This window comes from Phyllobates terribilis, unplaced genomic scaffold (assembly GCF_046119375.1).
Source record: "Phyllobates terribilis strain yellow unplaced genomic scaffold, ASM4611937v1 Scaffold_1__5_contigs__length_1240528914, whole genome shotgun sequence".
Taxonomy (NCBI): domain Eukaryota; kingdom Metazoa; phylum Chordata; class Amphibia; order Anura; family Dendrobatidae; genus Phyllobates; species Phyllobates terribilis.
The window spans coordinates 802,032,233-802,046,621 of NW_027362761.1; the positions used below are offsets into that span (position 1 = coordinate 802,032,233).

The 14,389-nt window shown below is 39.2% G+C and overlaps 1 protein-coding gene across 3 annotated transcripts in view; it reads right to left on the reverse strand.

Annotated features, from left to right (window-relative positions):
- SHROOM3 (shroom family member 3) overlaps nucleotides 1–14,389 on the reverse strand; it is a 461,578-nt gene that overhangs the window by 115,283 nt on the left and 331,906 nt on the right. The window contains exon 1 of one of the 3 annotated variants that reach the window (XM_073637101.1): nucleotides 3,266–3,595. The exons of the other annotated variants lie outside the window; for them this stretch is intronic. The gene's annotated coding sequence lies outside the window, so the exon portion shown is untranslated. Of the gene's footprint in view, nucleotides 1–3,265; nucleotides 3,596–14,389 lie in introns of those variants that run through there. 3 annotated transcript variants of the gene reach the window in all.

The following is a 14,389-nucleotide window of genomic DNA, read 5'->3' on the forward strand; positions in this document are numbered from 1 at the left end:
TACCCTTTTACTTGTCACTGCAAGTGTTCATCTTAACCCAATGCTGCTTCTACCATTTCCTAGTTAAAAGATTTCAAGATTTGTAGTGATCTCCATCATTGCCTGTGTTTCACTAATGCATCCAAGACGTATTTTTCGCTATAAATGTCTTTGCATTGACCAAGGAGAACATCTGGGGGGACTTTGTCTGTTCTTCATTTATTTGCAATGATTGCCTCTGAATTCTCAGATTTTCTCCCACTGTGTAAAAACATATTGGTTGGTTAATTGGCTTCTTATGAAATAGGCCTTAGTGTATTACCTATTGGCGACAGTGACTGATGACAACCTGTGTACAGCGCAGTAGATTATGTTGGTGCTACATAAGCTATATAAATATATAATTAAATCACACTGCCATTGAATAATCTATCTATCTACACTGAAATGACCTTGCTGCATTACTTGTGTATAATTATATGTATAATCTAAAATGACTGTTTCCATGCAGTTAGCCCATCAATCAGCCTATCTTGTAGCATTTAGAACTATGCATTGTCCTATACTTAAGCACACTTCTGGCATTTCTCAAAGAGACAGCTTTATTGCTTGTCAGTCAGCCGATAGTACAGTCATGAAGCCAGGTATGAGCACATACAAAGGTATGAGAAATATTTGATGTAATGACGCTCACCACTTTATAAGCGAAGCACCTTACAGACTTACAGATGTGGTCGAGCTGAGTTGGCACAAGTATTCAACATAACACAATGTGTTACTGTGGGTTTGCATAGTTCTGCGGGTAGACTTATTGCTTCATTTTGAAAGCTTGAGGCACTAACAATGGGCCCCTAGAGATCAACCTGGCCATATACATGAGATTTTTCTCTCCAAACACACCACAGTTGTTGGAGCCCATAAGCATTGTCGTGGTCTCTTCATGGGAAACAGAGATCGGAGAGGTTTAATTTTTACCTGTCTAAATATTTGCGTACATAAGATAAGCGTCACTGCATATGCCGAATTTGGCAGCAGCTTATTTCCCTACCGCCAGGGAGATAACCATCCCATTTATTGGCGCCTAACAAGCACTTTCCTAGGGAAGCCATTTGGGCTGACAAGTATGATGGATATACTCATCTTTGCTACTTCTGTATATACTGCTATCTATGCTATACACCTCCACGTAGGTCTCATGATCTGACTGCACACACAGCACTGTTTTTACAAGTTCGTACATACTTTACTTCATTTACGTGTCTTAACGGAGAAATGCAACACTTGACTAGCAAGTTTCCAAACTTACAAGACATATCTGCTAACACATACCAATGTGTAGATATGTCACCACATACACCTGCTCATAGGCAGGCATAGAAAGACATGGACAATGTAGTTCTAGCTGTAATAACAACTACTGACAGTAAATTGTCATCATTCCAACAGTTATAACAGCAAAGCCAAACGATATAAAAGAACAAAATGACAAGAATAAAATGAGTGCTATTTTCCAGCAATTACAATGTAAGCACGACAAGGATAGACCATAAGCACCAGTGCAGTCTCTAGAATGTGTCGAAATAAGCAAAGTTCAGCAATATTCATTTTTATTTTATATTCTTTTGGACAGTTGCTGATAATTTATGGACTGCAACTGTGTTGTGCTGCACAGCGACATTTCCATACTCTAGGCCTCGTGCAAACATCCGAGTGCTGTCCGTTAAAAAATGGATTGCGCTAAGACCAATGTTATTCATTGGGACAGTGTAGATGAATTTTTTTCACTGACCAAATCTGTGTATTAAAATATTTGCAGCTTGCACGATTTTCCTCCAGAAATCGGATGAGACTCACCCATTCATTCTATGGGTGTGAGAAAAAAATCGGATGCCACACAAAGACACAGTAAAGCATCCGATTTTTATGGATACATTGCAATTCTGTAGCATAGGAAACTGTAAATATTCCTGGAAATGATTAATTGCTGCTGAGTAAAACAAACGGATTGCATACGGACTTGATGAGTGAGAAAAAAAATCGTCCCACTTTGCTGGATGAAAACCGGACCGATTTTTTCATACTGTCGTGTGACCCCAGCCTAAGGCTGGATCCTTAAGTGAAAAACAACATGAAAAACAAAAATGACATAATATGAATTTATTAATAGTGTAATTAGTAAATGGCAAGATGCCTTGATTATAAATATTTTATGCCAACAGATATCTAGAAACAGCATGAAAAAAATAAGTGTTACCAACATGTAAATCAACAGAAACAGCAACAGAAGTGCAAGCAATAATTACAGTATAACAATAGCATAAAGCAAACAATTAAATAATAAAAATAGTAATAACAGTAATAACAGTACCAACAACAACCAAATGATAATAATAGTAATAGTAGTAGCAGTACCAACAACAACTAAGTAATAGTAATAGTAGTAATAGTACCACAATAACTAAATAATAATAATAGTAATAGTACTAGCAGTACCAACAACAACTAAGTAATAGTAGTAATAGTACCAACAACAACTAAACAATTATAATAGTAGTAGCAGTACCAACAACAACTAAGTAATAGTAATAGTAGTAATAGTGCCAACAACTAAATAATAGCAATAATAGTAATAGTAGTAACAGTACCAACAACTAAGTAATAGTAATAGTAGTAATAGTACCACAATAACTAAATAATAATAATAGTTATAGTACTAGCAGTACCAACAACTAAGTAATAGTAGTAATAGTACCAACAACAACTAAATAATTATAATAGTAGTAGCAGTACCAACAACAACTAAGTAATAGTAATAGTAATTATAGTACAAACAACAACTAAATAATAACAATAGTAATAGTAGTAACAGTATCAACAACAACTAAGTAATAGTAGTAATAGTACCAACAACAACTAAATAATAATAATAGTAATAGTAGTAGCAGTACCAACAACAACGAAGTTATAGTAATAGTAGTTATAGTACAAACAACAACTAAATAATAACAATAGTAATAGTAGTAGCAGTACCAACAACTGAATAATAATAATAATATTTATGCTAGAACCTAAATGTCTAGTATTGGTTAATGTAGTCATTTTACACTCATGATAAGACCACCTATCTCACTAGAAAACCATGGTCCACATATTTGGCAGGGAAATGTACGCATTAGTGTTATCTCACTGTCAGATTGCATCCATGAAATATCGAGTCGTCAAGCTCATCCGCACTTTAATTAGAATCTATCTTTCTCAGCCATACATGCATTATCCATTTCCTTACCATTTTTACTCAGCGTCCCATGGGTAACGTGCCTTAGGCTTGCAATGATTGTGGGAAAAGGCACTATTAGACGAAGCCAAGAGATGCAACTTCCAAGCTATAGCACAGCAGTGATTGAGACGTATTCAACAGTAAAAATCCCCAAGCAGATCTTCTTGTATAAAGTATGTGAAAACCACACAGCAACAACCTCTGATCCAATGTATCCTCCAACATTGACAAGCAGAAAGGAGCCAACAAGAGCTCAGAACATGCATGTCTCTCAAGGAGTTGTGGTGAAGACTTTCCCCCTTCCTACATTGAGACTGCAAGGCAGTAAAAGCCAGCACTTTGTCACAAGTGAATGATTTTCTCCTCCTCCCCCTCTCCTCCACATCACTCTTCCAAAACCAGGTAATCCCACAAGGAGGCTGGCCCTGATAGGCTGGGACTCCCAGAGAAATCAATTTGCATTACAATGGAGATGAAGGCCCTTGTAAAGTTGGAAAATGGAATCTGGCACTGAAAAGTCAGGAGCTTCCCTCCCCCTTCTGCTGCTTATTGCATGCATGATTTTCACCCAGAGTAATAGTTACGGGAGGAAAGGTGGCATTGTAATAATAGAAGAAATACTGAGCAGGGCATCTACTATACATCTAACCAGAGCCTACAAGAAGCGGGCAAGCAGCTGCCGGAGGTAAAAAGTTCATGCTAAATCAAGATATTCTGGAGTGAGGGGAAAATAAACAATTAACTTCTAAGTGTCTCTAAATTAAACAGATCACATTTCCTAGTATGTTTTCTATTGCCGTAAATCAGCAAACTGCTAAAAGCTATAGAAAGCAACCACATATGTGGAATCCGAGAAAATTCAACTATTAATTAAATAAGATCATGAAATTGTTAGCAAAATTAGAGTTCTGATGAGTCATTTATACGAGCAATAAACGTGAACGAGCAATGTCTGATTATTGGCTTGTGTAAATGCCCTGGAAATCACCTGCTGGAGGACAGATATGCTCATGATAACGATGACATTCTATAAACACAGAACAATTGTATGAATGATCATTCTGTGCGCATAAAATTCGGGTTGGCTTTTCTAAACAGGTCGTTAAACAACCGCCAGGTGGCTTGAATGTAACCGTTCGGCAGTTGTTTTACAGCCATGGTCGGCTAGTCTAAATGGCCCTTACTAAATATATTATGGTTAAGCAATCAGAATAATTACACCCACCTATTATAAGAGTGTTTAATAAAATGGATTGGTTCTTGCAGAGATTCATGATTTGGTCCATGGAGGATCGTCCTTGAGTTTCAACACTTTGCAAAAAAAAACTTGCCTGGTGCCATTTCACCTACTGTAGAATGGGCTTCTTCATAATCCTCTGCAGCTTTGTGAGATCACATGGTCTACCCCAGCTCTGTCACACTATTTTTCCTCTCCACATCACACCTATGGACAGCAGTGTCTATGCTTCCTCTGCTTCCTCGGCTACTATACTGACAGATTCCCTTTCAGATGGCCATACCCTTCAGAACTGTTCCCCAAATGAGTGGAATTCAATTCCCACCAACTCCCCATACACATGCACCCTTAGTTCAGCTGAATATTCAATTCTTATTATTATGTAAATGAACTGTTAAGATCTATGGGCTGGACACTGATCTGCATGAAAATCGCATCCAGAGACTTTTTTTTAGCTTCTATCAAAGTTCATGTAACTAACATAATACAGTAGAACTGAACTTAGACCTCGTTACAAATGTGTTTGCAGCAGCAACTCTCACACCTCTACAATATTGTCACACTGTCTGCTTGTCAGATGGAAGCTGAAGCACTGAGAGGACACCCGCAGATGTGATTAATGCTGCACTGTGTCAGTTATAATCACACACAGCTCTGCAGTCATATTCGGAGAGCAGTCTGTCAGTCATTATGTCTCACACTGGTAACTCTCCCTTCATTTAAAATAAGCTCTGGAGGTAGATTCCCATACAGATCAGTGTCCGGCCCGTAGAGCTGAACAGCTCATTTACATATAAGAGAATGTGGATTGCTCAGGAATAAGACATCGGATTGCAGATATCAAGGTATCATTTTATTCAACTTTCTATGACCTACATGCCCATGTAGACGGCTTAGGAGGGATCATCCTACTGACAGATTCCCTTTAAGATGCTTATACATCTCAGATCGACTGACAGCTACCTCTCTCGGGCAATCATTCGTGTGTTCTCTTTCAAACCATCCAATCCATACCTTTCCTGGCCTCATCTGCCAGGGGAGAGTCAGGAGTCTCCCATTATCAAAAGATGGTTAGTTGATCCCATCAAAATTAGCAGGTTCGTACACCTTTAATCCAATGTGTAAGCCTTCAGCCTTCATCAATACTTCAATAATTATTAATAATTGAATTATTATATCAGACTGAAAAACAAACAGAGAACTGCAAGACATGACCTTTGCTTCTTCTCTGTTTATGATAAGTTCATAGGATTCTTACCTTCAGACACTAACTTAATATTTGCTGCTAGTGTGATAGATTGATTATGGTAGGTCACACTTTAGGGTAGAATTCCTATTTATTTAAGTAGTTAAAGGGATTCTCCACCAGATCATAGGTCATAGGTCATCAATGTAAGATTGATGGTGGTCCAACACCTGGTACTCCCACCGATCAGTTGTTATTGCCTCCCAGCAGTAGCCGGGAGAAAACAGCGGACAGAGCAGAATACCACAGCTCCATCATAATGTTTAGGGGATGCTACCGGGTACTGCAGATCACCTCCTATTATTTTAAGAAAATGATTCCGGAGCATCTCTAAAGTTATTCCTCCTAAAAATGTATTTTTAAACTGACAACTAGGAGTTACCAGTTGGGAGTTTGCATAATATGATGTCGTGTAATCAGTTGTGAATGTATTTGTGAATTTCTAGGAGGAATAGCAGAGGAATACACATCACAGAGTTATTTGAGATGATGCTCCAGAAGTTTTAATGCACGGGGGATGCAAGTATTTATTATAACAGACATGTCATGTTCACTTTGACCCCTTCCCGACTGGACAATTTTCCATTTTTGTGCTTCTATTTTCTCCTCCCCTTCTTAGAGCCATAGTGTTTTTATTCTTCCTTGAACATAGCCATATGGCGGCTTGTTTCTTTGCAGGACGAACTGCAGTTTTGGAAGACACCATTAATTATACCAAAGAATGCACTGGAAAAGGGAAAAAAAATCATAATGCGGTGAAAATTGCAAAAAAAAGCAATTCCGCAATTGTTTTTTGTGTTTTGTTTTTACGATGGTCATTATGTGGTAAAAATGGCCTGGCAATATGATTTTTCGTGCCAGTGTGATTATGGCAAAACCAGTACATAGTCTCTTTTTTTTAATTTAAGTGTACTTGACGTGTGCATATGCCCTTACGGTTAAGGTTAGTGACTTGTTTAATCATAATTTTTTAAGATTAAAGGAAATTCAAGACGCAGATAGATGTGCCTTTATTTCCGTGCTGTAGTGGTGCCACTGTAAGTTCCTTGCCCCTAGTATTACATTCACCAGCCAACGTCTTCATCTGTTATCGGCGCCGCTCCGGTTGTCTTATGCAGGTTGTGACTTGCTGGATCGCTCCAGTGTTTGATGGGTGAGCCGAAAGGTACAACTCAATGTAAGTCTATGAGAGCCAAAACGAGGCCAGAATGAGGCTCTCATAGACTTACAATGAGAGCTAGTGACCATTACCTCTGACTTCCGGTCAGTCAGAAGTTGCGGTCACAAGAGAGCGGATAGGGACCAGAGTGGCACTGGGAGCACCTGAAGACGGTGGCTGGTGAGCGTAATACCAGGAGTAGGGAACATACATTAGTGGCACCACTCCAGCGCTGAAATAAAAACTAAAAACTGGAGTGGTGCTTTAATGGTACCTCATAATTCAGTGTACATTCTTAATTAATTCCTAGGAATGCATGGTCCATCTGACAGCTTATACTTACAGTGATCAGTTGCACTTTAACTATAGTAAATACATAAAAAATAGTCACCATGTTTTTGATAAAAAGGTATAAAAATGTGTCTCCACATGGCTGAAAGATTGTCTCTAAGAAATGTTTACCCAAAATCTCATATGAATCAACTGGATAACTACACTCCCAGAAAACAATGGTGGGAGCATTTAGTTTAGTGACCCCTGTTACAGGAGACTGATAACAACAAAGCGACAAAAATAGAAATACAAAGTAGAAATAACAAACATAATCCACACCTGAACTATAACCTCTCTAGAAACAAATTCACTTGTTCTCCCATGAAAACATCTAACCAAGAATACATACACCACTCTACTATGGATGTAAATGGACAGTGCTTGTGGGATAATGTCTCTGTAGTGACTGAGTACACAGTTTACCATTAAAACAAACTGACAATTAGTTGTTGCCTTATTCTGCACCATTATATAAGAATCTAATTCACAGTTCCGTACATAGAGCATTTACGTTACAGTAAGGTCCAGACAATTTCCTAATGATACATTTTTCAGGCCCCCATACACAAAAGGCTAAAGTCAGCTGAATTCGCCACCATTGTCATCAACAGTTTAATGAAAATGGGGGTATCCCGACTCTGTCTGACAGATGATGTTGGGTAAGAGTAGAATCCGGCAGTGGAAATTGCAATGGCTGATCCTTTTGTTCTGCAGGCAGATAAGCTGCTGCCAGAAAACACTCCACTGACTAGACAGAGGACTGGAGTAACATTTCTGGTTTTAGAAACGCTGCCACTTTCCATAACTTTGATGGGTGAAACGAAAGTAGCCATGCCCTGTCCTGCTCCACCTACTCCCATTTTGTCGGAGCAGCTTGAATTTGGCTTGACAATGCAAAAAGTCACAATATTTCTGCGGAATTTCACGTGGCGCAAAAATGTTGCGGCTATTAAAAGTGTTGTATGCCACTTTGATGTCATGTATCTCTCCTGACTCTCTAATATACATGAATATTTGGCTCTGCCAATCATTCATGTGTTTTCATTGGGAGGACTCCTCTGGTGGATACACCTTAAATAACTGGCAGACATATGCTCAACTCATCTGATGGTAGCTTATATAAAGAGAACAAAAGGATCAGGTGATTAAGTGCAGAAGAAAAAAAGACTGATTCAGCATGCATGTTGGAATACTATAGTATGCAGAATTCAATAAAACTTCAGTGTGCTCCATAGGTACAGTATAGCTGGCAATAGGTTCACATTGCATTAAAGAGAATCTGTCAGTAGGTTTTTGCTATGTAATCCAAAGACAGCATGAGGTAGCAGCTGATACACAGATTTCAGCGATGTGTCACTTATTAGGCTGTGTGCTGTTGCTTACTAACAATGAAGATTTATCACTAGGAGATCATTGCCCTGACCACAGTACATGAGATCACTGGTCCGACCACATTCCATCCTCTGGTAAGCAGCATATTCTCAATATACAATGTACACAGAAAGCTGTGGAGTGGGCGGGGGAATCTTTTTGAGCTCTGCTTCATGCTAAATCTAAGAACACTGATTTTGTCACAACTGCTGCACCCAGTAAACTAAGTGATCTCTTTGCCTATAGAATCAGGGTCTCTTTTCCTACATTATGCTGCTCTCAGATAAGGTAGCGAAAACTTGCTGACAGATTCCCTTTAAAGAGAAGCTATTTTCAGAAAATGACCTATTATTTAAATCATTTTTTGTGTTAAATGTATTCTTTTGTGGCAGTGTTTTTTTTCATATTACAATCTCTATCTTTATTAAAAATAAATAGAAATTTAACAATTTTCACCTGGGCCACTGGGGCTTTTTTAGACTCTAAATTCCTGTTGTTTCAGGAAACAATACATGTACAGTATATTAGCCACAATAAACAGATTTTGTATTTAAGCATCTAAAGGGCCTGTGGAAAGGTCATTATGAAAGGAGAGGGAGCAGGGTCAGCTGTGACATCACCCAGTCATTGTAATTTTGCCTAATATAATATGGAGCCTTGCTGAAAAGTCTTCCAGAAAGGACAGGAAGTATAAGTCTTAAAAAGCCCCAGTGGTCAGTGTAAAAATATAAAAGATTAATAATTATTTTTTTTAATAAAGATAGGAATATGAAAAAAACAACATCGATAAAAAAATGTGATAATACATGTAATACAAAAACCTGATTCAAACAATAAATCCTTTTGCATAATAAGCCATTTTACATAAGATATTCTTACCTCAGATGATATGGTTGTGGACATTGACCTTCAACGTGATTAGACACCACTCTGTGTCTCTGTTGGGAAAAAGTGTTTTGGATGCTACAAATGAAAACTTAGAAATCCTTGTCCGCAACTATACTGATTGGCTAAAGAAATATAGTAACTCAAAGAATAATACTAAGTATAGACATTTCATGACAACTCATATGTCCAGGGCTTTCATAACCTAAGAATCCCTGTTTTGGGGCAACAATGCAGTAACATTGCACAAACTGTGTTGGGTCTTTGCCTAGGAACATTATGTATAGTAAAGCATATTTTGAGAATGTATATGTTAATATTGAAGTAGGATAGTCTATTTGTCACCCTACCAGTTTTTTTTAACTATACTTCTAGGCCTTCAGGGTTAGTGCCAGTAAATGCCATTGACATAGTTAAGGAAGTCATACATTGTAAACTCAAAGGACAAGTCGCAACAATTTAAAAGGATTTAGTGTCACATCAGGATAAGTACTTCAGGGTAAGAAAGAAGCTCCAGGCAGCCCATGAGAAGCTCCTAGGACTCCCAGACCCTTATACAACTGCTTCAATCCCTATTACTACCCTTCCTCATACATCTCGCTAATGCCCATTTAGTTTTGTCACAGCCACATCCACTGAAGTGATGGGTGCTGGCAAATGCCCCATTAGATTGCTTGTATGATTCAAAGCGATAATTCAGTAACATTGAACAAAAAGTCTAGACAACAGCAGAAAGAGTGATGTCAGCTTCTGGGCTTCTCCAGTATGGCCGAAAGGAAATGTCCTATCAGTAAATTATGCCATTGACTCTGCTGTCTGTAGAGCTGCCAGCCTACGTAAATTTATTTTACAGGAGTTGGCAATGTGTTAGTAAATCCAAACTCCACACTAACCTAATAATGAATGAAGTAATGAATATTTTGGCTTTGCCGTATCAACATATTAGTTTGTCAATGTCACACCTCATTATGTTGCTAGATAATTAATATGCTAGTATATAATTAAATTTGCATTTGCAATTACAATTTATACATAATATAGGAAAAAATAGTCATGTTTAAACCCATGACGCCGGCTTCACAAATCCAACAGTCATGGTCCAAATACGGATTGTAATGTACAGACTGGGCATGGGTCTCCAGATCCCAAACTGAACAGCCTGATATATACCTATGAGGCTGTTGTGTTTGAGTCAGAAGACCTTGGCCATGATTTGTGGTTCATACTTGGACTATGAATGTCGGATATGTGAAACTGGCCTTACACTCCATGACATACATATACATCATGAGAACAATATAGTTCCCACATGATTTGTCATTGATCATTCACCATGACCACAGCATCTAAAGAGTTTGACAGAAGGAGGGGACTCCAGCAACTGTGGCATCTAAAGAGCTTGACATTGGGAGGAGGCTCCTTTCGTTCGCTAAATTTCATCCATGCAATGGGATCCCAAGATCAGTTGCTACACCAAAGAAACACCTAATAATGGCCTTCAGGCCTGCCTGTCAGTAGAACACTGGTGAAAAGGAAGTAGTACACATAAGTAGTGTAAGTACTTATTATGGGTGTGTACAATTGGCAGGTATCATTTACCTTTTCCATTCTAAGGAAGGTTGTATGATACCTGCCAATTGTGTATGTTTCTTGAAATGATGTTACCTTCTCTGCTCCCCTCTGGTTGCGGTGGTCAGCAGAGCAGGACTATCCCTTTAAAATATGTATTGTGAACAACGTAAATAATACACAAATACAATTCTAGAATTACTGATGTTTTAGTTTTTCCCCATCTTTCTTAAAATGGAATACATAGTGATATAAAATTGCATGTATCCTAAAAGGATACCAGTGAAAACTACATATTGTTCTGCCTTGCTACAGCTAAGGTGGCAGAATGAAATAAGAAAAATATGGCAACACAAAAAAAAATGTTGTTTTTTTTTAAAACTAGTATATTGTGGAAAACTAATAAAACATAAATAAATACTATATTAAGTTAGTATCTGTATAATTGTATTGAGCTAAGGAATAAAGCTGATGTCAAAAGGGCACAAAATTTAACGCGTAAAAAATATTGGCATAATACTGTTTTTTCCCAATCCCCCTCCAGAAACAGTTAATAAAAGTTAAAGAAATTACGGTATATGTACTCCAAAATGGTGATATTAAAAATCACAACTTATCGCACATAAAACAAGCTCTAATATAGTTATGTTGGCTGAAAAATAAAAATAAACTTTTGAAATGGAAAGATGAAAAAAAAATCACCATGCGTTGAAGGCTAAAATAGGATATGTGTGTCCTTTAAAAGGACCTTTCAAAAGTTTTAGCATCTTGTAAACTAGTCACATCATGGAATAGAGGCTGCAGAGCTAGATAAAACATAGTTTTTATTTTTTCATGTCTCATCGCCAATTCTGAAATACTAGGTCTTAAAGTTTAGAATTAGAATTTTCACTAAAACCAAGGGGGCGTTAAGCAGGGAGTTACTTTTTCCCTTTATAATATTGACCAATCATAAGCAGGATGTCATACAGGGAAAAATAAGAAAGAACACGCCATCAGTGAAGCTTAGAACTGACTTTCTCTGAGTGAGACATGTAATGACACATAGCCCTGCTCTCCTCACTGATTTCACTGCCAGGATATACTGTGATTACAAGCGGGAGAGGGGAGTAGAGCAGAGCAGAGCTATGTGTCATTACAAACACTTCTTGCAGCTCTCCTCTCATGGCACTGTAAGTGTGGTGGGGGAGTAACAGGTGATAGTGCCTTGAGAAGAGAGCTGCAAGAGTTGTTCATAATGACACACAGCTCTACTCTATTCCCCTTCTCCCCACACTGACAGTGATGTAAGAGGAGAGCTGCAGAGGAGATTGTAATAACCAATTATTAATGGAAACAATGTTTACACAAGTCTAAAGTGCTAGTTTATCTGCTAGATAGTTTTGATAAAAGAATTCCCTTGTGTCTCACCAGTTATTTACAAGGCATTACTGCCAAACGCATATGGCCCCAAGTCTGTCCAACTTGTAATGTCGAAAGAACGTAACTTTTGTGTGTCATACTCCTTCTGCAGCATTGACTGCTACTCAAGATGAAATAATGAAGCTAGCTTATAATAAAATGAGTTTTCCTTCCTGAATATATTTCAACATACAGTAAAATTACAACATTGTGAAACACAGCACAGTATCTCAGTATTCAGCATGTCCTGTAAAGACAAATATTTTCCATATAGTGCCATAGGTTAGACATGATATATGATACACAGCAGCTGCATTTAAATCAGAATGAAACCTACTAAACTTGATCTCAAATATCTACAGTAAACTTTGTAGGAATTGGACCTGTAATGCCCAGTAGTAGTAGCCTTCTTAAAGTACCCAGCAGTAGCTTTCTTAAAGTGAATAAACATGTAAATGGTTACATCATTTTTTTCAACTGACTCTTTAAATTTATCTATTTGGCAGATGATCCTGTGGCACCCCTGCGGGGGATTACCACGGGATCCATAGGTGCAGGGAGAGATGTACACTTGGGCACACACAACACCTTCCACCCCAGGTCTGAGGGGAGGAGTCAGTTTCCAGGGAGACAGAAAAGCAGCAGTTAGTCTTGTGAGGGATGAAGGAGAGAGATGGAGAGCTGTTGGCTGAGGACCAGTTAAGCCCTGAACTAGGAAACAGGTCTGTGCTGTGAAGCGCCCTAGAGAGAAGGACGGATGCTAGAAGGAGAAAGAAAGAGATAAAACTATTATCCCTTTAGCTCACCCGGACACCGGAGTCCGAGATTGCTATTAATTCAGGAATAGCATAGAAAACCCGGACAGATCAGGAGGATCTATTCCCCCTGAAGAGGAATGGGAAAGAGTTGCCAAACTTGACCAAGTATAGGAACAGGGGCCCAGAAAGAAGAGAATTGGTAGCCCCAAGGAAAGGTCCTCATTGTCAGTTGTGGAGAAGGACCCCAAAGAAAGTGAAGGTGGCAGGTTCAGCTTAAGGCAGGACTGATCCCAAACAACGCACACATTGTTAGAGGAGGCCTCACAAATCTCCAGAGTGAATATCTCTACCTGCACCGAAAACCTGGTTACCCTCCTGAACTGTACCTGTTACCGGACATCAGTAAAAGAAAGGTACTGAAACAAAGACTTAATGTGTGTGTGTGCCTACTTTGACATTACTGCCTATAGCGTTCATACAAGCCGTATGCCGATCACCTCAGCAACCATACACAGCGCTGGTAACCGATTTTACCAGTTACCACAGGAGGCGTCAGGACACAATTCTCCCATCATCCTGACCCCCATCCCTTTACTGACGGTCCAGGGCACGGAACCGAGAACCAACCAACCGTGATCGCCACAGAAGTAACCCATCCATCCCGGTATCCGAGTACCCCTACCCCTGTCGACCGACTCAGTTTGGCGTCACGAACAGGATACCGGGCCCGGTAGAACCGGGTACTGTGTGCTTAAATTGGACTTTATTGGAAGTTTGTGTACTGTAAAACGGGCCGTCATTACTGCGCCATAGAGAAATTAAACTGCGTCACAGAGCGGAGAGAGTCGCGGGGGCGCGGCTAAAAGAGCATGAGGATAGCCCCGCCTTTTTTTTTTTAGTCACCGGTGACCAAAGGAGTTAATCGTAGCGGCTGGCAACGGTTAACTAGGGGGGCACCATCATGAGTGAAGCAAACAATATCAGAGACCTTGAGGGAGGGGATGCCCAAGACGCAGCAGCAGCCGGTTCCTCAGCTGGTGAAGGAGCCGCAGCATCTGGAGCGATGGCCCCGATAATGCTAATTGCCTTGCCGTATGTACCGGGCGCCAAATGGTTACCGACGTATGAAGGTAAACCCGGTACCTTAGCAGCTTTCAAACGTAAAATGTGTGCG